Source organism: Pygocentrus nattereri, chromosome 12 (assembly GCF_015220715.1).
Source record: "Pygocentrus nattereri isolate fPygNat1 chromosome 12, fPygNat1.pri, whole genome shotgun sequence".
Classification (NCBI taxonomy): Eukaryota; Metazoa; Chordata; class Actinopteri; order Characiformes; family Serrasalmidae; genus Pygocentrus; species Pygocentrus nattereri.
In genome coordinates this window covers 4,422,047-4,448,986 of record NC_051222.1, presented here as the reverse complement: position 1 = coordinate 4,448,986, position 26,940 = coordinate 4,422,047, and the positions used below count along the sequence as shown (strand labels likewise).

The window sequence follows — 26,940 nt, the reverse complement described above, 5'->3', positions numbered from 1 at the left end:
TTGAGAAGGGAAATGAACTTTATAGGATTTACAGAATGAGCAGCACCTCGTTACACTGGCTTCTGGAGGAACCTGTTATTCATGGGTCTCGGTTGGACGTCTCAAGAAAAACGTCTCCCGCACTGGCCAGGGTTCTTGTTTCTTCCAACATCTTTACCCTCCGTCATCTAGTGGATGTTGCAGGACCTGGTCTGGACCATGTAGAGGACCTGGCGGTGCGCTTGGGGGTGAGGGCCAAACTCCTGCAGTGTTGGAGGTCAGTGCTGTCCTCTGAGGAACGAGGACTGATAAAGGACTATGGTGAAGGATTGCTCAACCTTGATGAGGATGATCCCTTCCCCAAGGTTACCATTGTTCCTGACCTGCAGGGGTGTCAGGGCCCCCTCCTGGACCGTGCAGAAGAGCTGAGAATGGACCTGAGTTCAGTCTCTGGCAAGCTGCTTTACTCAGCCTGTGTGAAGGTTTTTAATAGGAAGAGACTGGAGAACACACTGAAAAAAATTATGTGTAGAATTTACTCAAAAAAATTTAGGCAACAATTTGCACTCACTTTTTATGAGTAAATTTTACTCCATGTTTTTTTGAGTACAGTTTAACCAATTTTAACAAGTTCAATCTGCAATATACATCTCATAAAGCCTACCTAATATGTTTAAGTTAATTTTACCCTCTTAACTCCAAAAGAGTTTTACACCTAATTATTTTGATTTTTGAATTCATGGGCTTATTAAAATGTTTTTCTTTTGATTTTATTTAATTAATCACAGTCTAATTTTGAATCATGTCAATTTTTATTGACAAATTTCTCACAGTTTTACACAGCAGAACAAAATCTCTCTCAGACAAACTTAAATTGTCAATTTGTGCATAAGACAGGATGTCCAGGTATTTTACAAATGGACAAATGCAACAGAACTTCAACTAAAGCAGAAAATGCATGTTTGAAAACAGGGCACAGTAAAAAACATATTTAGAGGGTTTAATATCCCACAGAAAAAATACATCTCTAATAAATTTAAACATACACTTTTACTGGACTAAAATAAATAAAAACACACAAAAGGGACAGCTTTAGGAGTGTCAGTGTCTGAATTATCACATTAACTTTTTACTAAATATCTAGGCTTTAGTACATTCTACACAGAGGGCCCTTTTCTTCAGAACTACTCTCTTTAAAGTTTGAAGCCAACCTGCTTTGTGACATTTATCCTAGTAACTTGTTTTTCAGTGTGTGGACTTTTTTTGAGTATCCCATCAAGCTCAAGAAACATTTTCTGAAATACCTCAAATGTGTACCGTAACTTTGCTGGGTAAACAAGATTCAAGGCATAAATCAGTCCCATCAACAACACACAAGCTTTTGCTCTGCTGCCACATTTCGATAGCACTTCATTACCCTCAATAACAACAGCAACATCTGATGGATCTTCTTCAGGGGCACCATGCACAACAAGGATCTTCATAATGTGCTGGGCTTGGCCTTCTCTGTCATGCTCCTTGTTAATAATAACACACAAACAAAAAATTTAAAAATGTGAATTATTCATATGAAAAGTGTACCTTACATTACATTATTCATGAATATACCCATAAGCCTTTACTGCATATTTTAAGAATTATCTTAAAGGGGAAGCTCTCTTCATTCATAATTGAGCCTTTCTAAGCACATGTAGGACGATTTCTAGGATTCTTGTATACAAGTTGCGACCTCTTTCGTTTCTGAGACAGAATTTCACGTGAACTTCAAGCTAAGAAGAACTTACTGAGTTACGAGTGGGTCAGACTGCTCTTACATTTACAAACGAATGCTTTCGGGAAATGTTCGTAATTTTAAGAATGTTCCTAAGTATGAAGTTATGAAGCACTTAGCGTTAAGAATGTTTCGGGAAACGCACCCGTTTCTTTTCCCTAAGATATCACAACATCGTATTCAATGTCTTTAGCACCTAAGAGTTCCTATGTCGTATGAATAGTCATTTAGAAGCGCTTGCGTTTCCACACAAAGTCCTGCAACGCTTCTTACCGGCTGAAATATGAACGGGAGTTCTCCTAACACTCAACATATGGTCTGATTACGGAGAAAGCCCCGCACTTCAACAAAAAAAGCCAGACACCTTGCGGGTTACTGATAAAGTCCCAACCTTCAGCACAAAGAGCCAAACAGCTTGCTGGTTACATCGAGAGCAGAGGAATGTTGACATGCTAGAGGGAAAGCCCTCCTCGATGTGGAGATCTGCACAGGCGCAGTAGCCAGAATAAGCCGAAAAATCACCCTTTCTGTGGAATATTTAACCAAACGCTAATGTATTGCTGAGGCTTTTTGACAGATTTTAGCCTGCTTTAAAGTATGTTTCTAAAACAGTAATTTGACCTCTTGTTTAAAGTATTTTGGTTTCTCCCCCGGTCTTTCGTCAGAAGTGCCTTGTGGCGCTGCAAAGACGACCAACCAGTGAACAAACGTTTTGGACTTTTATGAACAGTTACACGTCTTTAAATAATGCCCCTTCCATTCTGAAACACCCTACACTCCCACTGAAGCGTTAACAGTAACGTTACAGGCAGTAAATGCGGATAAAACCATAAAGTGTCAGCCCTGACGCTGTCAGTCTACCTGCCTTGCACTCTGTTACCTCCATGGACTCCAATTCCCAGCATGCTCTGCCTGTGGACTACAGTGACTCTGCTGAGCACGTGATGCTCCGGCGCTCCGGCTCGCCTTGCTTCTAATCAGTGAGATTTTCAACACCTGTGAACCTGTGTATGTAAGCCCTGTTGTTTCCTGTGTTTAGTGCTGAGTATTATCCAGCCTCTAGCTCTGTTACGACGCGATTTCCTTGCTCTTATCCTTTGTTTATTCTGACCTCTGCCTGTACTTCGTTTTCTCCTTTTTGCCTTGCCCATTGATTGCCTTACCGTTGCCGTTTTGTTTGTATTTTCTCTACCCTTTAGCCTCGCCCCTTTACCTGGTTTTTGCTCTCCTGTGTACCGACATATCTTCAGTCCGACCACCCTCTGGTATGTCTATGTTGCTGCTGTTATTGTTGTTTCTGACCCTGCCTGTCCCTTACTATTCTCTTGTATTGCCCTATTATATTAAAACTTGTAAGAGCCATCAGTGAGTGTCTCACCTGTTACTGGCAGTCGTGACAGTTTAGAAGATTTCAGTTTGGTCCAATTAAAAGTGTTTTGCTTGACTATTTAGAGGGCAGTGACATTTTAAGTGATGTATTAAATGTGTCTGGTTACATCTCTACTACTTGCTGGGTGAAAAACTATGGAACAGAGTATCAGATCGGCATGTTTGTTTGCAGTGATGTCAAAAATGAAATGCCTGTTTTCAGAAAGATCATCAATATAATTGTGAAAGATGAGCAAGCCTTCCTTCTAACAACAAATGTCATTACAGTGCGTTTTGATGACCACATGAATGCCTTCTGTGTTGAAGAGACAACAGATTTGTTTACAGTGATTTGTACTGATGATTTGAAGTACTACAGACCTTATGATGGCCAATTTTCTTACAGCATGGATGACCATATGTATATTGTACCTTACTGCAACTTCGTGACACGCCATGAGTTCAGCACATCAGTGCAGTTCATAGAGTGTTTGAAGTTGATGAAATAAGGGAACATTTTAAATAAAAGGTTCTTAATATACTCAGTTTTTGGGTTTTTTGTGTACAATCCAGAAATCCTAGTTTAAAATCTACTCTGTGTGGTTTTCTTTCTGTTAACTCCTGAAAGTGTTGAAATATGATGTAAAGTTTTACTCTGGTGGAGTTATTTTTGCATTTACACTCAAATGTTAAAATAGTAGAGTTAGAATTGAACACTACCAGAGCTATTTTTGTAACACCTACCCCAGTGTAGAGTAAATTCAACTACAGGCAGTGTTGATTTTTGACTATAGAGAGAGTTCAATTTACTCTGATTTAGTGTCAAAAAGGTAACACTAGTGTAAATGTTGTTTTAACACTGATGAGTGTGGACACATACACACTTGTCCCGTGTTAAATTGAACACTGTCAGTGTTAATTTAACACTTGAAATTTTGCTGTGTATGCTGTTTATTAAAGGCGTCACCTGCTGCAAATCAGTTATGTAGTCATTCATAATTACCTTGATCAAGTAAAGATTTGCCGTTATCCACGTCGCTCTCGCTGATGAGATGTTCTAATGTTTCTATCCCCGCTCTGGAACTGCTCACTGTTACCTGCTGGGACCAATAAAACAGATATGTGTTCACCATTTTCTCTGACGTTACTGTTGTTATCAGGCTCTCACCATATTTTCCTTATTTGCAGAGGTGTAAAATTCCCAGGATTTTGTTCCAACTGCCTGGATTCTCTAGTTAGATCAAACCAGGAGCAGAGCTGTCTAGGTGGCTGGAACAAAATCCTGGGAAGGATTTTTACTCTCTGGATCTGAATTTTACACCTCTGCTTATTTGAATATTCCTCATGTTGATGAATGTTCATCCTCTTCATCTCAGTCTTCCTTTGTCGGATATTTGAAACTCTGACACTCCATATTTCTCAATGCATGACTGAACAAACATCAGGAAGCAGGAAACACACGCAGACCGAGTCTTGCAGAGTGCACAACTGCCACTTTTGTAAGTGGACTTGCGTCTCAACTTCTAAACAAGATGTGTTTTTGTTGGTATCACTATTTTTTATGAATCTTCATTTTTGGAGTGCATGTACCTTTTTATAATACATCGAGTTAAAATCAAAAACGGCCCACAACGCACAACAGAAGCGTTTCGCATTCTCTGAACAGCGTGTCTGTCTGACGCCCTGCTGCATGTTGTTATCTATTCATGTGGAATATCCATCCATCCATCCATCCATCCATTTTCTAAGCCGCTTCTCCGTCAGGGTCGCGGGGGGGTGCTGGAGCCTATCCCAGCAGTCTTCGGGCTGAAGGCAGGATACACCCTGGACAGGTCGCCAGTCCATCGCAGGGCTCATGTGGAATATGTTCGATGTATCTGACTCATTATTCTGGGTCCAGCCAGCCGTGGTTTAGAGAGTATGAGTAAAGTATCAGAGTACTTGGTATTGAAGTTTGTACAATTACACATTGCAAATACGTACTTATTACCTCAAGCTGTAATGCTTAACATCTTATCAATCATTTATGACTTATGAATATTTAATAAAAACTTTGTTCCACACTGATCACAACATTTATGATCTTGGATGATGTTCAGGTCACACTTTGGCCTGTTGGTCATCCTGGGAAAGTTAGTCTTCTCATTGTTCTGGATCAGCATCCAACACAGAAAGGATTATATTATTTGTTCTCGAGTAGTGAACACTTTTCATACTGTGCTGGAACACTAGGACTGGCATGGGGATCCAATGATTTACAGTCAAGGAACATGACCCCCCACCAGTGAACACACAGTGGTCGAAAGGTTGGAAAGCATCACTTATCGTGATTCATGAGGAAGGCAGTAGCTTCCTCTATGTTCCTGATTTGTTTGTAAGTATTATGAGTCAACTCAGATGCCTTAAGGCACATTATTATTACTTTTCAGGCAAGATTGTGTTTCGTTTCATATTAATGTTTCATATTAACTGTTTACATGTTTTATGGAGGCGGAGCCGCATTCCTGTGTACCACTTCCAGGGCTTAAACACAGAGTTTCAGAAATGTACCAGTTTGAAATGCTCATTGTTTTGTCCCAGAAGACGTCCAGGAGAAAGTCCTTCTCCAGGAACTGTTCTATAATAATAATGAACCATATTTTCTCTTTTCATCAGACAAGTGTTTATTTTTTAATACTCACGTCTGTCAGTCTTCTATTCCTTAATGAGCAGTTCTAGATAATAAAACCAGGTTCCACACTCAGTTCAGTTCATCTCAACATTAACAGACTTTCACTAAATAAAACATCAGTTTAATAAAATTAAACTTTACCTCAGAGAAAATGTGGAGCTGCTTAATTTCCTCCGCCATTCCCGCGCTTTCTTAGCTCCGTTGCTATGGTGATGAATCATACGTAGTAAGTAGTAATGCAGAGTCGATTCCAAAAGAATCGATTCTTCGAGTCCAGCGCGTCAGGGAGCAGGAATCGACTCTCGGCCAGTGAGTCAGTGAGTCGAGACTCTCCGACTTTCAGAGGAATAAAGCGCTAAAATGTTAAACTATTTGAAGAGTTTTCACTTTTCAGCTGCGTCCGGATTTAAAACACAGCGCGGTCACTCAGCAGAGCAGAGCTGAGCGAAGTGGCCAGTCAGAGGAGAATCGAGCGCCGGTCAGGAGTTTTAGACCAATCAGATCCCGGCGGGAGAGTTGAAGTGGCCCCGCTCTGCAGCGCGCGCTCTCTCCGGCGCTCGCGGGCTCTGTTTAAACCGAGCGACCGTTACGAGCTGCTCACAGTAACTCGCTCACAGCATCAACAGCAGCGGGTTTATCGGCTTTATTCTCCGGTAAAACCTCCTCCAAACGGCCGCTACAGGCTTTATGGAGCCGCTCGGGACCCGGAGACCTTTTTCAGCTCCACTCACACAAAAACGAGGATTTTTCAGCAGCGCCGGGTCAAGTGGAGCTCCAGGAATTAGACCCTCTCTCTGCTTCTCTGGGGGTCCTGTCTCTAACGCTCGGGAAGGTTAGCGGAAGGAGCGAATCTAGCTAAACTCTGTCTGTTGGAGCCTCGTTGCTGCGGCAGATTAGCGCCACTAAGACCCCCGTGAAGCCCCCCATGTGGTCAGAGACGGAATAAAGCTGCTAATATTCGTTTGTGCTGGTTTAATTATCAACTAATAGGCTAAAAATGTTTTTAAAGTGACATCACTCAGCCCCCCATCAATGTCAACAGATTACATCCACAAACCCCCCAGAGGGGATAATGTGAGCCCACCCTGGTCACTGTTAAAACCCGCTGTGTTCCTGGTGCTTCCAGTAAATTTCCGCTGATATTTGATGAGCGTTTTAACAAGTCACACATTAACATGTGCGCACAAGATACACTGAAAGATCAAAATGAATGTTTTTCTTCCTTAAACTAAGCGTGACGTCACAAAACCTCACTAACAGGAATTCGGCCTTTCTCAGGTCTTCACCATCACCCAGTGCTGATCCTGTGGTGATGATATCATCACTAGTGACTAAACCTGTTTATCAGCAACTGAAGAATTAAAAGAGCTCAAATGTTTCTTTTAACGGCTCAAACAGCTCAAACCAATATTAGCGTTTTATTCCATGTCTGACCACATGGGGGGGGGGGGGGGGGGGGGGCTTCACGGATGGTCCACTCAGAGCAGTGCGCTGTAAACCCTGACTGACCGCTCACTTTAGATTTCTTATAGGATAAATACTGGACATCTGCGCCGGCACCCACAATTCCTATGGGGGTTTCCAGTGTGTATTTTTTCCATTTAGCAGATGAAGCTATTTTATACGTCCAGCTGGACCCGATGTCCTCATGGTCATTACGGTCTTGGGTCCAGGAGGTCGTTGTTTCAGCCGTATTGAGTAATAATTGTTTTTTATTTCCGCAGCTCAGAGGAGCTTTTATGGTGAATATCACTTTCACCTGCTGTCTAAAAAACCCTGAATCCAGTCTTCATCATTTCCCAGATTTCAGTGTTTAGTCTGTTTACCTACACATTATGGTTTCTCCTGGTTTTGAGGATCAGGGTCGTCTTTTAGACGTGGACTTCTAATCATAATAACGTGTTATTAATGTTATTAAAGGCTGAGTAACGAATGTTTGTCGTTGCTCAGGTTATTATTGGTGAACGAGTGAGGAGCAGTGGAGGAGAAAGAGCAGGGAAACTGAGGACGGCCTCAGTATCAAAGAGCTGATCTGTCTGAGTTTAGAGGAACATCAGCTCAGAGGGAAAAAGCTCTCCCACCATAAAAGTCCAGGCTGAGAGCCGAAGCACCGCAGGAGGCTCAGAGCTTTGAAAGGTACAGAGGTTTTATAATCCACTGTGTTTGGAGCTGAAATAGGGTTTGATGATGTCTAGACTAAACAGTTACAGCAGAAAAGTAAAAAGAGCTTATAAGAGCCAAATGAATAAGAGCCAAATGAACTAATAGAAGCTCTAATTACTCACAGTCTACTGACACGGTGTTCCGGTTTGGGACGCAGCCAAAATATTTGTAACCTTTTATGGTTCTGGGTCTCGCTGTAACTCATTAAATAAGACTGAAATATCGACTGATATTCTCAAGATCTTCACTTAGAAATGATGACTAATAACTAAACAGGGCTCTAGATAAAAAGTAGCTTACGGAGCTGCTTCACAGAAAAAAAGTCACTACTGGCCAGTTAATTAATCTAATATAACTTATTTATTGATGAACTTTATTACTCATATTAATCATTGTGGTCCAGTCTGGAGCCTGAACTAAAGACCCAGTTATTACTGTAATAGTTTAGATTTTGTGCTCTGAAACTCCTTTGTGTTCAGCTGCTGGTTTGAGCTGAACGTCTGTGTGATTCTGTAAAATTCCTCTTTAATTTCACTGAGAGGTTCCTGTTGGAATGGGAACCGTCAGGTTTGGTCTTGTGGTGAGTTCGTCCTCTTAGCTCTGCACCTCAAACATGACCGTGACGTTCCTGTAACAGAAGCCACGATGTGAGCAGAGGAACGAGGAGCTTCAGGAAATTAGGAGAAGAAAACGGTCAAATCATCATTTAGACCAAACTGGGACTTTGACCAGAGTAAAAAGTACCACAGAACTGGGTTTTAGTCCCAGACTAAAACCCTGTTTTACTAAAACCACTGGGTTCAGGTTTTTTTGTCTATCATCAAATTAAGAACCATACGACGTGGTGGGCGTGTATAAAATGCATGTTTTTCATTGAAGTTGAAAATAAATAAACGTGTTTTCACTCTAAGCAACTACAACATCCAGCATGTTAGCTCCAAAATAAGAAAAGCTTCTCTCAGGCGTTAAACAGCATGCGGTCAGTATTTACAATCAATATAGCGTCTATATATATATATATATATATATATATATATATATATATACAGTGGTATGCAAAAGTTTGGGCACCCCTGATAATTTTCATGATTTTTCCTATGAATCATTGGTTGTTCGGATCAGCCATTTCAGTTAAATATATCATATAGCACACGAACACAGTGATATTTGAGAAGCGAAATTAATTTTATAGGATTTACAGAAAGTGTGCAATAATTCTTTAAACAAAATTCGGCAGGTGCATAAGTTTGGGCACCCCAACAGAAAAATTTACTTCAATATTTAATAGATCCTCCTTTTGCAGAAATAACAGCCTCAAAATGCTTCCTATAGCTTCCAATGAGAGTCTGGATTCTGTTTGAAGGTATTCTGGACCGTTTTTGTTTATAAAAAATCTCCAGTTCCGTCGGGTTTGATGGTTTCCGAGCATGGACAGCCCGCTTTAAATCACACCACAGATTTTCAATAATATTCAGGTCTGGGGACTGAGATGGCCATTCCAGAACGTTGTACTTGTTCCTGACTGGAATCCATGTGACCCTCAACTTTAACAAGATTCCCAGTGCCTGCACTAGCCACACAGCCCCACAGCATGATGGAACCGCCACCAAATTTTACTGTGGGTAGTAAGTGTTTGTCTTGGAATGCTGTGTTCTTTTTCCACCATGCATACCGCCCCTTGTTATGTCCAAATAACTCAATTTTAGTTTCATCAGTCCACAGCACCTTATTCCAAAATGAAGCTCGCTTGTCCAAATGTGCTTTACCTCAAGCGACTCTTAGTGGCGTGTGCGCAGAAAAGGCTTCTTCTGCATTACTCTCCCATACAGCCTCTCCTTGTGCAAAGTGCGCTGAATAGTTGAACGATGCACAGTGACACCATCTGCAGCAAGATGATGTTGTAGGTCTTTGGAGCTGGTCTGTGGGTTGACTATGGCTGTTCTCACCAACCTTCGCCTCTGCCAATCTCAGATTTTTCTTGGCCTGGCACTTCGGGCCTTAACTAGAACCGTGCCTGTGGTCTTCCCTTTCCTCACTATGTTCCTCACAGTGGAAACTGACAGCTGAAATCTCTGAGATAGCTTTTTGTATCCTTCCCCTAAACCATGATATTGAACATTCTTTGTTTTCAGGTCATTTGAGAGTTGTTTTGAGGCTCCCATGTTACCACTCTTCAGAGAAGATGCAAAGAGGAGAAATATTTGCAATTGGCCACCTTAACCCTTTCTCATGATTGGATTCACCTGTGTATGTAGGTCAAGGGTCACTGAGTTACAAAACAAATTTTGTGTTCCAATAATTAGTGCTAAAGTTATTCAAATCAATAAAACAAGGGTGGCTAAACTTATGCACCTGCCGAATTTTGTTTAAATAATTATTGCACACTTTCTGTAAATCCTATAAAGTTCATTTCACTTCTCAAATATGACTGTGTTCATTTTGTCAGGGGTGCCCAAACTTTTGCATACCTGTGTGTGTGTGTGTGTGTGTGTGTGTGTGTATATATATATATATATATGTGTGTGTGTGTGTGTGTGTGTGTGTGTGTGTGTGTATATATATATATATATATATATACACACACACACAATACTCTAATATTTCTTCTAGTGGGAGTGTTGAGTAACAGTAAAAAGACACTTTTTAACTGGTTTTAAGTGATTTCATTGAATAGAATTCTCACTTTAATATCAGATTATTTTCCTTGTTGTAAGAGATCTGCCGGTACAGTGAGATCTTTTTACTTAATTAAATTTGTAGATAATTTCTAGAAATGAGCTATAATCTTATAATGAGCACCATCTCAAAATGGGAAGTGGTAGATATATTGACTGGATTTAAGATAATTTCACTGAGAGGACCTTCTGTAGCAGTGCTCCTCTAGACCACTGATACATCCTGAGTAACACCGAGTTCAATCAGATTCGTTTAGTTTTACACTGTTTCACATTAGAGCAGCCAAACCTACTGACCTCCCAGAGTGAAGTCCAGAGAACTGAAATCTGCAGCTTCTCTCCTTCTTTAACCACCACAGCTACTTTCAGTTTCCTTTAAGTGTTTCTTCAGACATGATCCAGTATCGCCATCTAGTGGTAACACATTGATAAACATTCACACTGTTGCACTGTTGCGGCGGCTAAATTGTGGGTGAATCTTCTCCAATGTATTAAAGTAAATTTCCCGTACTGTATTATATTTATCACACTCAGTGAGGAAGTGCAGCTCTGTCTCTACAGTGTGACTGTCGCACTGCTGACAGAGTCTCTGCTCTTTAGGCAGCCAGGATCTCTTACAGCGGCCGGTCTGCACGGCCAGGCTGTGGTCACTGAGTCTGTACTTTGTCAGGGTGGTTCTGTGTTTAGTGTCCGCTACAGTGTACTGATGTTTTAGGGCCGGATAGCACTGCACTGTGCTCTGTGCATGTGTCTGTGTGTTCCAGTGGGTGATGTAGTTTTGTTTTTGGAGAGTTGTAATGTGGTTTGGTCTGATTGTGTGTATTACAGGCTAGTCCTGACGGGTAGCAATGTTAGTGTGTGTTAGTGAACTCAGCGTCAGGACCAGCTGTGTAAGGGGCTCTTCTTTTTGCTTTTTGCTCTTGGCATTGCTCTTGGGTTAGAAGGCAGCGAGAGAGAAGGAAAGGCAGGAGTGTGGAGGTTAGAGTAGGGACTCTGAATATAGGGACAATGACTGGTAAAGGCAGAGAGGTTGGAGACATGATGGAGAGAAGGAAGGTAGATATTCTGTGTGTCCAGGAGACCAGATGGAAAGGAAGCAAGGCCAGGAACATTGGAAGTGGATTCAAACTGTTCTATCATGGTGTAGAGAGGAAGAGAAATGGAGTAGGGATAATCCTAAAGGAACAGCTTGTGAAAAGTGTTCTGGATGTAAAGAGAGTGTCAGACAGGATCATGAGCCTGAAGTTGGAGGTTGTAATTTTGAATGTAGTCAGTTCATATGCACCACATGTTGCTTGTCAGTTAGAGGTGAAAGAGGGATTTTGGAGTAAGATGGATGAAGTGGTAGGTGCTTCAATGTACATGTTGGTGAAGGGAACAGAGGGGATGAAGAGGTGCTGGGTATGTATGGTTTGAAAGACAGAAATGCGGAAGGTCAGATGGTTGTAGATTTTGCAAAGAGAATGGAAATGGCTGTGGTGAACACGTATTTTCAGAAGTGGGAAGAACACAGGGTGACATACAAGAGTGGAGGGAGGTGCACACAGGTGGATTATATCCTTAGCAGGAGATGCCACCTAAAGGAGATTGGATATTGTAAAGTGGTACCAGGGGAAAGTGTAGCAAGGCAGCATAGGGTGGTTGTCTGTAGAATGAGATTAGAAACAAAGAAGAGGAAGAGAGTGAAGACAGAGCCAAAGATTAGATGGTGGAAGCTGAAGGAGGAGGATGGTTGCAGGCAGTTCAGGGAAAAATTGCAACAGGCCCTTGGGGGCAGTGAGGAGCTACCTGAGGACTGGGAAACTACAGCTAGGGTAGTGAGAGAAACTGGCAAAAATGTGTTGGGTGTTTCGTCTGGTCAGAGGAAAGAAGACAAGGAAAGTTGGTGGTGGAATGAGGAAGTCCAGGAGAGTATTCAGAAGAAGAAGCCAGCTAAGAAAAAGTGGGATAACCAGAGAGATGAAGGAAGTAGGCAGGAGTACTGTGAGGCTAGTCGCATAGCAAAAAGAATGGTGGCAAAGGCAAAGGCTCAGGCCTATGATGAGCTGTATGAGAGGCTGGACAGTAAAGAAGGAGTAAAGGACTTGTATCGTTTGGCTAAATAGAGAGATAGAGCTGGTAAGGATGTACAGCAGTTTAGGCTGATAAAGGATAGAGAGGAAATGTACTAGTGAGCGAACAGAGAGTGTTGAGTAGATGGAATGAGTATTTTGAAGAACTAATGAATGAGGAAAACGAGAGAGGAGGACAACGGGGGGAGAGATAGTGAATCAGGAAGTGCAGAGAATTAGTAAGGTGGAAGTGAGGGCAGCTTTAAAAAGGATGAAGAATGGAAAGGCTCTTGGTCCAGATGACATACCTGTGGAGGTATTGAGATGTTTAGGAGAGAAGGCAGTGGACTTTTTAACCAGGTTGTTTAATAAAATCCTGGAGAGTGAGAGGATGCCTGATGAGTGGAGAAGCAGTGTACTGGTCCCCATTTTTAAGAACAAGGGTGATGTTCAGAGCTGCAGTAACTACTGATGTATAAAGTTGATGAGCCACACCATGAAGGTATGGGAAAGAGTTGTTGAAGCAAGGCTAAGGCGAGAGGTTCAGATCTGTGAGTAGCAGTTTGGTTTCATGCCCAAAAAGAGTACCACAGATGCAATTTTTGCATTGAGAGTGTTGGTAGAGAAGTACAGAGAAGGTCAGAAGGAGCTACATTGTGTCTTTGTGGATCTAGAGAAGGCATATGATAGGGTGCCAAGAGAGGAACTGTGGTACTGTATGAGGAAGTCAGATGTAGCTGAAAAGTATGTTAGGGTGGTGCAGGACATGTGGGACAGTGGTGAGGTGTGCAGTTGGAGGGACAAATGGTTTCAAGGTGAAGGTAGGGTTACATCATGGATCAGCTTTGAGCCCCTTCTTGTTTGCAATGGTGATGGAAAGGTTGACAGATGAGGTCAGGCAGGAGGCTCCATGGACCATGATGTTTGTAGATGACATTGTAATTTGTGGTGAGAGTAGAGAGCAAGTGGAAGAGAGGTGGATCTGGAGAGGTGGAGGTTTGCACTGGAGAGGAGAGGAATGAAGGTCAGTAGAGACAAGACGGAAAACATGTGTATGAATGAGAGGGAGGCAGGTGGAAAGGTGAAGATGCAAGGAGTAGAGGTCATAAAGGTGGATGACTTCAAATATCTTGGGTCAACCATCCAGAGCAATGGACAGTGTAGAAAGGTGAAGAAGAGGGTGCAGGCAGGATGGAGTGGGTGGAGACGGGTGTCAGGGCTGATGTGTGACAGAAGGATAGCAGCAAGAGTGAAAGGGAAGGTTTACAAGACAGTAGTGCGTCCTGCTATGATGTATGGTTTGGAGACTGTGACTCTGTTTAAAAGACAGTCTTTTGCTTACACACAAGCAAAGTTTCAGTTTCAGATTTATTTACAACTTAGTTCCAAGTTTAAGTTTAATAAAAACTGGCTTTAAACTCACAAATGAGCTCCTTTACTATATTGATCTGTAGGCCTCTGTTCATAAACATAAACCAGCCCAAACTAATTTACTATAAAATGAAATGGTGTTTGTAGAAATTCAGAAAATAACCGCATCAGTCACGACTGCATATGTGGACATATTTCTATATTGTGCTCTATTTACACAAAGTTAGGTTAGTTCATCATTTAGGTAGACGTAAGTGCTCCCAAATTTTAAGCTGCTGCGCTGACGTTGAACCGTGTGCTGCACTGGGTCGGTGTGGCCTTATTGGTGCTCTGGCTTTGCGCTTCTTTCGTTTTGACATGTTATGTTTTTCTACACACAGAAACCAAAAGGAACGACAGATTTCTCAAAATGTAGCAGAGGAAAAAGTCAGATATTAGACTCTGAAATATAGTGGAGTGAAAGTAAAAAGTCGTCCAGAATGGAGAAACTTCAGTACAGATACATGAAAAAATACTTAAGTACAGAAACCAATTACATTTACTTACACTCCAAAAAATGACTCAAGCCCTCCTTTGGTGTGCCACATTATTTTTTTGCTTGATTTGCTCGAACAAATTGGTTAAATATTAAATGCATTTAGATATAATTGTTTCAACACAATACATTTACCCATCATTCATGAACCCAATACAAATCTGTTCGTTTCAATTCGGGACCTTCACGTGCGCATGCGTGTAAAAAAATATTTAGCCTTTAAGTTATGATAACTTACGCTCTTTAGTTACCTTTAGTTACTATTCATATTGAGTTTTCGGATTTCAACTATAGTTTGTGAGTTTTTAGTCTTTCAACAAGTATTGTTAAGTTAATTTAATGAAGCAGATATTTTAAAGAGTCAAATGAACTTCATATTGTGAGTTATGACCATGCCAGAGAGACCGTCATAAAGCGGCGTGAGGTAAGTGTGGAAGCAGTGAATTGTCTGTGAAGTTGAAAACCAGCCTTATAATGGAGTTTTCTTGCACCTATACATACAGTAAAATTATCTTGTGGTCATAAAATGTTTACAAGACGCCAGTTCTATTAGCTTAACCAAGTTGTAGAAAATGGCTGGCTAAAAAGAGGTCGGGCAAACCAAACTTTAGGTAGCAAAGCTATGATCGGCCATACCCCTATCGGCCAGTTCCGCCTTTTGTGCAGTTCCCTTAGATAAATTAATGAAACTGTCGTCTTGTACATTTTATTAACCTTAAGACCAATGTATATGTACAAGACCCCTGAAAAAAAACAAATTATCAGCTTCTCTAGCTAGCTAGCTAGCACTAGCGTTAGCTTGGTTTGTCAACGTCTTTTAGCTAGTTAGCATTAGCTAGATAGCTAGCTAGAGAGGCTGATCATTTGGTTTGTCAGGTTCATTGTACTTACACATACAATATACTGGTCTTAAGGTAATGAAATGTTTACAAGACGCCTGTTTTATTAAGGCTAGCTTAACCAAGTTGCAAAAATGGCTGGCGAAAAAGACGGCAAAACAAACCAAGCTAAGCTAGCTAATTGGCTAGTAAAACTAAGTAGTTAGCGTTAGCTTGGTTTGCCGACGTCTCTCAGCTAGGTTAGGTAGCTAACTAGCTAGTGCTGGCTAGCTAGCGAAACTGATAATTAGCATTTTTTCCAGGGGCCTTGTACATATACGTTGGTCTTAAGGTAATAATGTACACGATGACTTTTTTCTTAGTTTAACTAAGCTGTAAAAATGGCTAACTTAACTTACTGTTGGCCAAATTAATTCGCTAGATAGGTAGCTAGCTAGAGACTGGTAATTTAGCTAGCTATGGGATGTCTTCCCGCCCATTTTAGTCTTAGGTGTAGCTAGTGAATCAGTGTATTTTGGCAAAACACAATCTTTTATTACTTTACTCTTTTTATTGTTTTTTTGCCAAATGAACGAAAATAGCTTGCCTAAACATTTTGTAATTGGTATGAAAATCCGAACAGTCCGAAAATGTGCTTTCCCACTCTAGAAAAAAACGAACCATGGTGCAGTAGATTCAGACCGAAACCACCACCTCTTTAGGTTGGACCAAATCATGATCATTTGGTCCGGGTTGTGGTTAGCAGCACCTTTCACACCTCTTATCTTGATTTGGACCAAACTGAAAAGTCTGAACTAAAGCAGGTTTAAGCACCCTTAATCACAATGACTGTGAGTTTGCATGAGAACTTGCTGGTTAGCTATGTACTTGTTAGCTTACATGTATTTCTGTCAATTAAAGATTCTTCTTTTTTTAAAGGATTTATGAACATTTTACTCTTTCCATTATTTTTGAGGCTAATACGACTGAATTAATGTGTCCTGTATGAAGTTCTTATGTAATTTTCTGTTTTACAGGTACAAATAATTATGTTTATTAGAAAAATATACCAATTTTCAGCTATTTGCAATAAACCAAAAAAACAAGATCAATTTAAATAGCCCAGAACCACTAAATGAGCCATTGTTTTCTCCAAATTTTAGACAAAATGACACTTTTTTTTAGCTGTAGTTGAACAGCATCCTCAGCAGAAGCTCATCCTTCAGAGCGTACTGCAGGGCGGAGGGGAAGTGGGTGGTGTTCACCCTGCAGTAGTAGGGTGAACCTCAACGAGTGCAACATTCTGCAGCATGTTTTTTGGAATTGTTATCTCCCGTTTGGTAGCCTCGTGCAACCACTTGTATAATCGTTGACAATTTTCAACGTTCTGCAGCATGTTTTTTTAAATTATCTCCCGTTTGGTAGCCTCGTGCAACCACTCATACAATCGGTGACCATTTTCCTCTGCCATAAAAAGTAATATCCCTCTGAGCCTATGCCAACAGTGTTTGGCCCCTCTCTGCCTGAGTTAACGGTTTGCAGCATTGGACATTTTGCAGTAACGTTTTGCATGGATGTAAGCAGCAAAACTTTTGCTACGTCCATGCAAGCTGAACTCAGTTTCGTGCATGGGATTTGTGTCGCCAGTTCCCTATGTTTGCTCAAAACTCTTGGAAATCCATCTATCTCACATGCTGCAGTCAGTAGCCATAAATTAGCTATTAGTGGCAAAAATCTCAGCAATTTATTTGTATGCTTGTCTAGGATGTGTGATGCATAAGTGGTAAATTTTTACATTTTAATTGATGTCATAATAAGCAACAAATATATGTTGACAAATTAAATGCTGTTAATCCCTACACTTGCACTGATTTTATATCTATCTTTTGCAGTTTACATCAGTGGCACCGTACAGCAGCCAACCTCTCAGTGATTGTAAGTAATTGACCACCTGTTTCACAGGATCTGTATCATTTTCATTCATTGTCATTCAATTTGAACCTTTGTGAGGTCTTAGGGTCTGTTTGACTCTTACAATTTTAGCTTTAGAAAAATAATATGAAAATAATTTTCACACTGGGATTCACTGGCCTTGGTTCAGTTTTTGTGAGGAACATGGGCCCAAATCAGTAATAAAAAAAAAAGATCTAAAAGCCTCAAAATACCATGGGTCCTCCAGACCCAAGCAAGATCTCCTGTGTAACACAAGACCTTACAAGAGTTCATTTTGCTAACTGTCTTTACTCTCCCTTGCAGGATAATTAATGTGGAAGTGCAAAGAATGCTCTCTGGAACTAGCTAGCAGGTATTTGTTATTACAGCATTTCAGACAGACGCATGGCCATTTTAGAGGTAGTTGTCATTTTCCATGTCCATACACAGATTGTCCTTGTACATTTAACACATGGAATAAGCTATTAAATCACACATACAAAAGTCACGCTAAACAGTTATCTCAAAAGCCATTGGAAGTTTCTACATTTCAGTGCCATGTGTGTTCTTGCAGAGAACTAACAACAGAGAAAGACTTTTTTCATCATCTAAATAGACATCTCAAGCAAAATGAAACGGTTCCATGTGTGTTTTCAGGATGTACATTTAAAACCAATATTTACAGTACATTTAATACACACAAAAACAGGAAACACAACCAATATTCATTAACAGACTTTCAAGCGACCACAATCTGTAGTAATGATGATTTACATCAGTTAGATCATTCTGCAGATGGTCAAACAGACTCCATTGACACGGATAATGAACACGAGTCACTTAATTGTACTGGTCTTTCAGAGTTACATCAGAGAAATTTTATTGAAGAGAAAATTGCGTGCATTTTACTAAGGTTAGAGAATATTGTTCACACTCTAAAGACTGTTATTGACCAGGTCCTCTCTGAACTTCACTTTATATTAAGTACAGAATCTCTGCCTTTGACAAAAGCTACAGTTTTTGATGTATTTCAGAGCCATAATCTACAAATTGAAGATTCAGTCGTTGACGAGCTTTCCAATGTCATATGTAAGACTAACGCATTAGGTGTAGCAATTGCAAAGGATGGTCCTCTTGCTACTGCTTATAAGTGTAAAGAATATTATAAAGCTCATTTTAGGATTGTGGAGCCTGTTGAATACATACTAGATACCCAAAAGAAAAGGTCATTTTAATATATACCACTGTTACAATCTTTGCAAAATTTGCTCTCTGGTGAAGGCATCCTTGATCATCTTAAAACTCCAGGTTTGCAAAACCACCCAACCACATCTTGTTTACAAGAGTATCGAAGCATAAGAGTTGGTGACTACTATAAACAAAACAACTTTCTGTCAGGTGAAGGCTTTAGAATAGCACTACATCTTTATGTAGATGATTTTGAAGTCTGCAATTCTTTAGGGACATCTCGTAAAAAACACAAACTCTGTGGTGTCTACTGGGTGTTGGGAAATTTGCCACCAGGTTCACATTCAAAATTAAGCTCAATTTATTTAGCTGTTCTTTCCAAATCTGATGACATTAAGACATATGGCTATGAAAAACTGTTAGAGCCACTCTTGCAAGATTTGAGTATACTAGAGCAGCACGGAGTTTTTATTTCCCAAATTGGTCAGTTTGTTAAAGGTACAGTACAATGTGTTATTGCTGACAATCTTGGTGCGCATGGAATAGCTGGATTTGTTGAGAGTTTTTCTGGTGGGTCAATCTGCAGATTTTGTACAGGAGATAAGTCAGAATTCCAGACCAGAGATGTGAAGTCTGTTGTGGACTATGAGGTTTGAGGCTAAGCATAGCTTCTTTAAGCAGGTTGCTCGGTATACAAACTGTTTTAAAAATATACCTCGTTCACTAGCTACTAAACATCAATTTATGCTAGCCTATGAAATGCATGGCTCCAACTTAAAGAAGTCATCCTTGGAAGTCTCAGATATTTCAGTTCTGCCTATGGATGTCCTTAATGAGGGAGTAAGGTCAAACAGCATCAAAAATACCCAGAAATTACTGAGGTTCATATGGCAAAACATTTGTTGTACAGTGGCATATGTTACAGAACAGGGATGCTTATTGTGCATGGATCTTCATATGGACTTCCGAAATTTAATGAGATAATTCAGCTGTGCATTGTAAAGGATAATCCAATTTTTATAGTTAGAGGTGTTTGTGCTTGGTACAGAGAGCATTACGGTGGCTTTGAATTATCAGAGTCTCCCACTAGAGAGGTTGGCCTAATTGAGCTTGGTGACTTGGAGGACCCATATCCCCTTGTGGAGTACATTGTAGCGGGTTTGCGCATGGTCATTTTGAAAAGATTTGTCCTTGTTAAAGGTAAGTGAAAATCTTGGTTCCAAATATGCTGATTGATTTTCTGTTCTCTTTACATAAACAATGCAGAAAGATTCTTTCAATTGTATTTTTGAGTTGCAAACTGTAATGGAAATTTAACATTTTATTGTCAGAGCTATTTGAGCTTTGTTTGAGCTCTCGCCTCAAACATTAGCAGTTGGGCGCTACTAAATTCCTTGGGTCTTTATCTGGCTCATTTAAAGTATGAACTATTTGTATTTAATATTCTGTATATTGCTAACATGGCATTTTCTTGTTGTACTTCTGTTTCAGATCAGGACTGAAGGTGTTGGTGCTTGGTACAGGGAGCATTCCGTTGGCTTTGAACTGTGATTCCCCACTAGAGAGGTTGGCCTGATTGATCTTAGTGACTTGAAGGACACGACTCCGCTTGTGGCATACGTTGTCATTGCAAAGGTTAGTGACATTGTTAATAAACGGTGTAGCCCAATAATAAATACATCGCTATTAGTGTTGTCCAATGTGGTGATACATTTTTGGATCTCTGTGCAGAAGATAATGGCGAGAATGGATGCTTTTAAAATATATTTTTAGGTTGGAAACGATAATGGTCATTTACATTTTTTATTGATGCCTGTATTGTCAAAACTGCGTGTGGCTTTGGTCTCAGACCTTAATATCAGTTGGTTGCCACTAAATAACCTAGGTGTTTACTTTGCTCTTATACAGTATGAACTATTTGCATTTAATATACTGTATATTACTAATGTATTATTTTCATGTTCTACTTTTGTTTCAGATCAGGACAGGAGGTGTTTGACTATGTCCAATCCAGCTGTTCTACGGGTCATTTTTGGTGATGGATCTGACTCCAGGAAATTGCACATGGTTTCTGGAATTCCAAAAACTGTGGATGAAGTACATGATCTTGTGAAAGCAAGCTTTCAATTGCATCAAGACTTTTGTTTGCAGTACATGGATTCTGACTTCAATGAGTTCATGAACCTCACCTCAGTGTCTGAAATCCAAGATATGGGTACACTCAAAGTAATCTACACACCACTTGAGGAGCCCTACATCTCTTTATACACATTGGAACCGACTGCTTCGAGTTCCCCAGTCCCGAACACTGAGAGTTCATCATTGGCCTCATCAAGCAGTGATGCCACCTTGTGTACATCAACTCCACACTCTTCCCCAGAGGTTCATACATCAGGATTGTCCTGGCCCCTGGTTTTTGTTGTCCCAAAGTTCTCCTATGAAGCGGAACTAGAGCTACAACAAAAGAACACTGAATTTGAAACAAAGGGAACATACTTCAATCCTGGCCCGAAGGAATTCATTTATCATCCTTAATGGCCTGGCACAAGAGATGATGAAATACACCAAGTATCCGAAGGATTACCAGTGTGAGGAAGTAGCAGCTGCTTTGACAAAGGCCCATCCTTGCTTGGGGCAGTTAGGATGCAAGTCAGGATTTTCTGGATGGAAGCAGTCTTTAAAATACAAAATGCAAAATTACAGAACCAAACATGGGAGACTTGGGCATCCTGAAATTCGAGTCAATTCCTTAAAACATAAACTCATATCAAAAAGCCTAGAAAAGCTGAAGTGAATTACATCCCACTACATCCCAAAGGTGAAACTGAAGACAGTCTGGAGAGTGAACGAATTGCTTTGCTGACAGAAGTGGCCAAGCGTGACAACGAAGCTGTAATAAAAGCCAAGATGGAGAAAACCTTCTCCTACAGACGACAAGAAGTTGTGAACCAGAGGCCCAGGATAGAGGATTTCAAAAACCGATGGCCTGCCCTTTTTGAGCAGAGTGAAGTAAGTGTGTGTGTGTGTGTGCTTTTTATTTTCCAGGGGGATCAATGGCTGTCATTTGTATTTTGCAATAGCAGTGTTTCCATTTATTAATTGCAGTACAATTAAGTCTTTCTCTTTTTTTTTTTTCAGGTAAATGCAGAGTTCTTGCGAGTCAAAACCAAACCACTTCGATCCAAGTTCCTCTCCCAGTTTGACAACTTCACAGTGAAACTGATACAGATCCTCCAGAGCAAAGGAGGTGTCAAGGGACAAAGGATCAAGCGCTTCCTGGAAATGGCCGATTCGGTTAGTATGATTACATGACATTTTTTTCTCTAATTTGGCTCATTTCCAGAAATGACAATTGCATTCTTAAAACTAAAAGACTGTTTGGCAAGGCCGTCTTTCACTTCTATACAACAGCTCACTACTCATGTCTCAACTGGTATTTCACAAAACTGTTCACTCTTACCAAATAAGAGTCTGTATCAGTATAGTCAGGAACTGCAACCAATGTTCAAATCAATGGTTTGGTCAAATTAATGAGGCACAATTCAGTTGTGGGCAATTGCACGATCATTTGGGGAGTTGTGAATGTTTTTAACTGCCATTATTGTTTCTGTGTCTTGTCATTCATCTTTTAGTGTAGCGACATTGACTTGAGGAGGGAGTGCATCCTGCGCAGCCTGGTTGTCTATCTAAACGAAGACCCAGATGCATTTTTCAAGGAGTATGAGGTAAGTGTCTTTCAGTTCTTTATTGTGTAGTATAGTCTTAAGTGTCCTGTAAAAGATGATGAGTTTTCACACAAGCAGCTTCCAGGTGTTGACTGCATTCATGCAGCCCCAAACCATGTCAGTCTCACTACCATGCTTGACTGTAAGGATGGGACACTTTTCTTTGTGCTACTCACTTGGTTACCGCCACACTACACAGGAAAAAATGAAATCTTAGTAATCTTATTTTCTAGTTTCAAATAAAAACATCTAGTCAATCTTAATTTAAGTAAAAATCACCTAATAACTAGTACTTTTTTTAAACTAGAACTTAGACTATTTAGACTTGTTTTAAGACATTTGTCCATTGGGTGAGTCATATTTTCTTAGTGAGATCTATTTACTTATTCCCAGCAATACTTCCTTGAAACGAGTAAAAAAAGAAAAAAAATGGCTGCATTTTTGGTTGTTTTTACATCAATGGCTGTATTTTTAATTATTTTGAGTGAACAATAAATTGAAGAATTATACACGTTGTACGCTGACTGCTTTTCATTGTCAGTGATATTTCTTTAATGTCCCATGAAAAGATATACTTGCAAATCTGCAGAAATGTGACGAGTGTACTCGCTTCTGTTATACACTGTAGTTTATAACTTTCTGATTTCTTAATGCTTATGTCAAACTTGTTCTGTTTTGTTCAGTCCACTGAGTCATGGGGATTTACAGCATCAGGAGCCAGGGACATCAAGAGCCAGATGACGTTGGAGTGGTAATCGAGGGTGTCAATGTTATGAACAACATCAGTACCGTCATCAACGCTTTCATTGCCCTGTTTGGGCTGATTTATGCCCTTGATCTTGCCTACCCAGACAGCATGAAGTACACGTTCGAATTTGTCCAGAAGATTCTCATGAACCTGGATGGACACAAGCTTAATGTGAAAATTCAGCAACTGAAAATCAAGCTATTTGCTTAAGACGCTATCCACTTTCAGCTTTTTTGTGTATTGCAAAGTCCCCCCCCTCAATTCACATTCAAAGTAGGATGCTCCATGCCAATGCCCTGCTACAGACTACTCACCAGCGTACACGCACACAGACCACAGAGTTATCCTTTTTGCTATACCCATGTAGTCCTGTGGGTAACACTTTTTGGGCTACACTAAAGTGTTTTCTTGATGTTCTTCATGTTCAAAGCAGGATGCTCCATGCCAATGCCCTGAGACCAGAGACCAGCTCGTACACACACACACACACCCTCTCTTATAATTTTTGATATGTAGGGAACACATTTTTGTCCATACAAATGTATTTTCTTGATTATTTGTGATGCTTAGTCATTCACATTCAAAGCCCCACTATAGACTACTCGCCAGAGACCAATGCGCACATGTGCATGCGCACACGCACACTGTTGTCTTTTTTTGCTATTTACTATGTGGTTGGTTAACCGAAATGTTCTTGTGTTTTTCTTTGACTATTTGTGGTGTTTAATCACCCCTTATTTAATGTTTAAAGCATTATCCATGCCAATGCCCTGCTACAAAGCAAAAAGTGAAATCTTAGCAAGCGTATTTTTATAGTTTCAAGTAGAGTGTTTAGACTTGTTTGAAGACGTTTATGCAATCGAATTTGTCCAGAAGATTCTCATGACTCTGGATGGAGACAGACAATGTGAAAATCAAGCTATTTGCTTATGACACTATCCACTTTCAGCTTTTTGGTGTATTGCCAAGTCACCCCTCAATTCACATTCAAAGCAAGATGCTCCATGCCAGTGCCCTGCTACAGACTACTCACCAGCACACACATACAGACACACACACGCACACCATTTTTTCTTGGTTAGATTTTTGAAATTGTTAACGAGAGAAAAATCTGTTCAAGAAAAAATGACTTGTCTCATGGACAAGTTCTAGTTGAAAAGTTATTAGTTTAGTTTTTTTTTTTTTACTTAAAAAATTGACTAGATATTTTTACTCGAAACTAGAAAAAGAAGCTTGCTTAGATTTCAGTTTTTGTAGTGTACAGACTTGTCACCCGGGACCAAGTGAGAGAGAGACAGACACATACACACGAACACACCTACAGACAGATGCAGATGCCCACACACACACACACACACATACACACACACACGCGCAGACTGAGACACCTACAGACAGACAGACGGACAGACTCAGACACACACAGACACACAAACGATAAGTGAGGGTGGCCTGGCTTTGCCTCCAGCCTGATTGCCTCTTTGCTTGAAATATTGAAATGTTTGAAGGGATTTTGTGTTTTTTTACTTCAGGGCTGATGGCACATGGTGCCCAAGTTCTGATTGGGCAGAGTTGTGCTCTTTGCTATTTTGAATAATAATAAAAAACAACAACCAAATTTTGTGTTTTGTGTCTGAAGTGGGGTGGGGGGGATAACTGAGGTAATATAACAAATTTATTTTGGATCAACTCTCTTAGGTTTCATTGCATAAATTTAAATCAGTTTAGGCCATTTAATATATGTATATTGTTGTGGCTACATTAGATAAAGATGTGTTTGACCAACTCAATTACATTGTATTACACCGGGGTATTTCAGCTATTGTGGCTACATTTAATGAAGATGGGTTCGACTAACTCAATTACGTTGTGTTCCATGGAGGTATTTAGGTTAGGTTGAGGCTACACAAAGTCGATGTGTGGAAATCCTGCCCACAATTCAATTGAGTTAATCCAATGAGTTATTTTTTTGAGTGTAGTTACTGTCCACCATTGACTGCAGGTGATGTTCCTGAGTGCCTGAGTTCCTGAGTGCTGCTACCAACAACTTTGCATCGACTGCATTTGCTGCTTTCAAGGAGGCAACAGAAAGGCATGGCATACCATCAAGGTAAAAATTTTGCAGTTTGAATAGATGTGACACTTTGCTACACACGAGGATATTAATTGAATATTTGACATCAAATAAAGAACCTGCAGATAACGCCTTTCAAATTTGTGTTTTTCAAACTGGGAATGTTATGGAATACCATGCTGGGCTGAAGGACAAACAGCGTAATTCCTAGTCAACAGTGCGTTGTAGTGTCACTTTGTGCTCTTATTAATACTAAGATCTGGATTTTAATGTGTTAATAAAATGTACAAAGTTACTGACACTCTGGGACCCCTGTGTGTGTATTAAAGGGTCAGAGCTGACCAAGGCGTGGAAAATGTTGAAATTCCCAGATTCACGTTGAGTGTTCATGGAACAGACAGGGAAGCTTCATGTCTGGGAAAAGCATTCATAATCAAAGGTTTGTCATGTTTTACCAAATATTTGAGGTCTATTTTGTGTAAAATCATAAATACTTTTCTTGCTTTGTCTTGTTTTAAACACTGACAGCCATGCATATACAACAGATATACAGTGCTGTGGAAAAGTATTTTTCTGAATACTGATTCCTTCTACTGATTTAATAATAATAATAATAATAAATTTTATTTAAAGTGCCTTTCAAACACCCAAGGACACTGTACAAATAAAATGGGAAAAAGGGTCAGATAAAGCAGAAAATAATATAAAACAATTAGGAGTTATTAAAAGCAGTCCGAAACAGGTGTGTTTTCAGTTCAGATTTAAAAGTCTTGAGTGATGTGCAGGAACGCAGGGAAATGGGGAGCGAGTTCCATAACTTTGGGCCAACAACGCTGAAGGCTCGTTCACCGAACCCTTGTAGTTGAACTGGAGGAGATTTCTTCTATTTTTGCTGATTTGTAACACTTAAATGTTTCAGATCATTCAGCTAATTTACTATAATGTAAAGACAAAGTGAGTAAACACAGAATGCAGCTTTGTGATCGTTCCATTTATTGAAGATAAAGATTTATTCAAAACTATCAATCATGTGAAAATGTAATTGCCCTCTAAACCTAATAACAGGTTGTGCCACCCTTGGCAGTAACAGCTGCAATCAAATGTTTGCGATAACTTGCGATGAGTCTTTCACATCATTGTGGAGGAATTTCGGCCCACTCTTTTTTGCATGATTGTTTTAATTTGGCTACATTGAAGGGCTTTTGAGGATGAACTGACCGTTTAAGGTCTTCAGATGGGATTCAGGTCAGGACTTGCCTGGGCCACTCCAAAACCTCAATTTAGTTTTTTGAGCCATTCATAGGTGGACTTGCATGTGTTCTTCAGATCATTGTCTTGCTGCATAACCCAAATGCGCTTGAGCTTTAGGTCACAAACTGACAGACGGACATTCTCCTTCAGGATTTTCTGATAGAGAGCAGAATTCATGATTCCATCAGTTATGACAAGCTATCCAGGTCCGGCAGAAGCAAAGCAGCTCCAGACCATCACACTACCACCACATTGACTGTTGGTATGAAGTTCTTGTGGTGGAATGCAGTGTTAGCTTTATGCCAGATGTAATGGGACCCATGTCTCACAAAAGGAGCCACTTTTGACTAATTAGTCCACAGAATCTTGTCCCAAAAGTCACCTAGATGTTTTTTGTCAAATGTGAGACGAGGCTTTGTGCTCTTTTTGGTCAGCAGTGCTTTGTGCCTTGCAACTGTCCCAACAATGTCATTTTCACCCTGTTTCTCTCGACTGTGGAATTGTGTACATTGACTGTAACTGAGTTAAGTGAGGTCTGCTGCTCTTTAGATGTTTGTCTGGGTTCTTTTGTGACCTTCTGGAGGAGTCGTCAATGTGCTCTTGGAGAAACTTTGGTAGGC

At 40.2% G+C, this 26,940-nt stretch overlaps 1 protein-coding gene across 1 annotated transcript in view; it reads left to right on the top strand.

Moving 5' to 3' along the window:
- The window catches only part of LOC108443648, a 381,331-nt gene that overhangs the window by 199,031 nt on the left and 155,360 nt on the right, over positions 1-26,940 (top strand). The gene's annotated exons all lie outside the window — the stretch shown is intronic.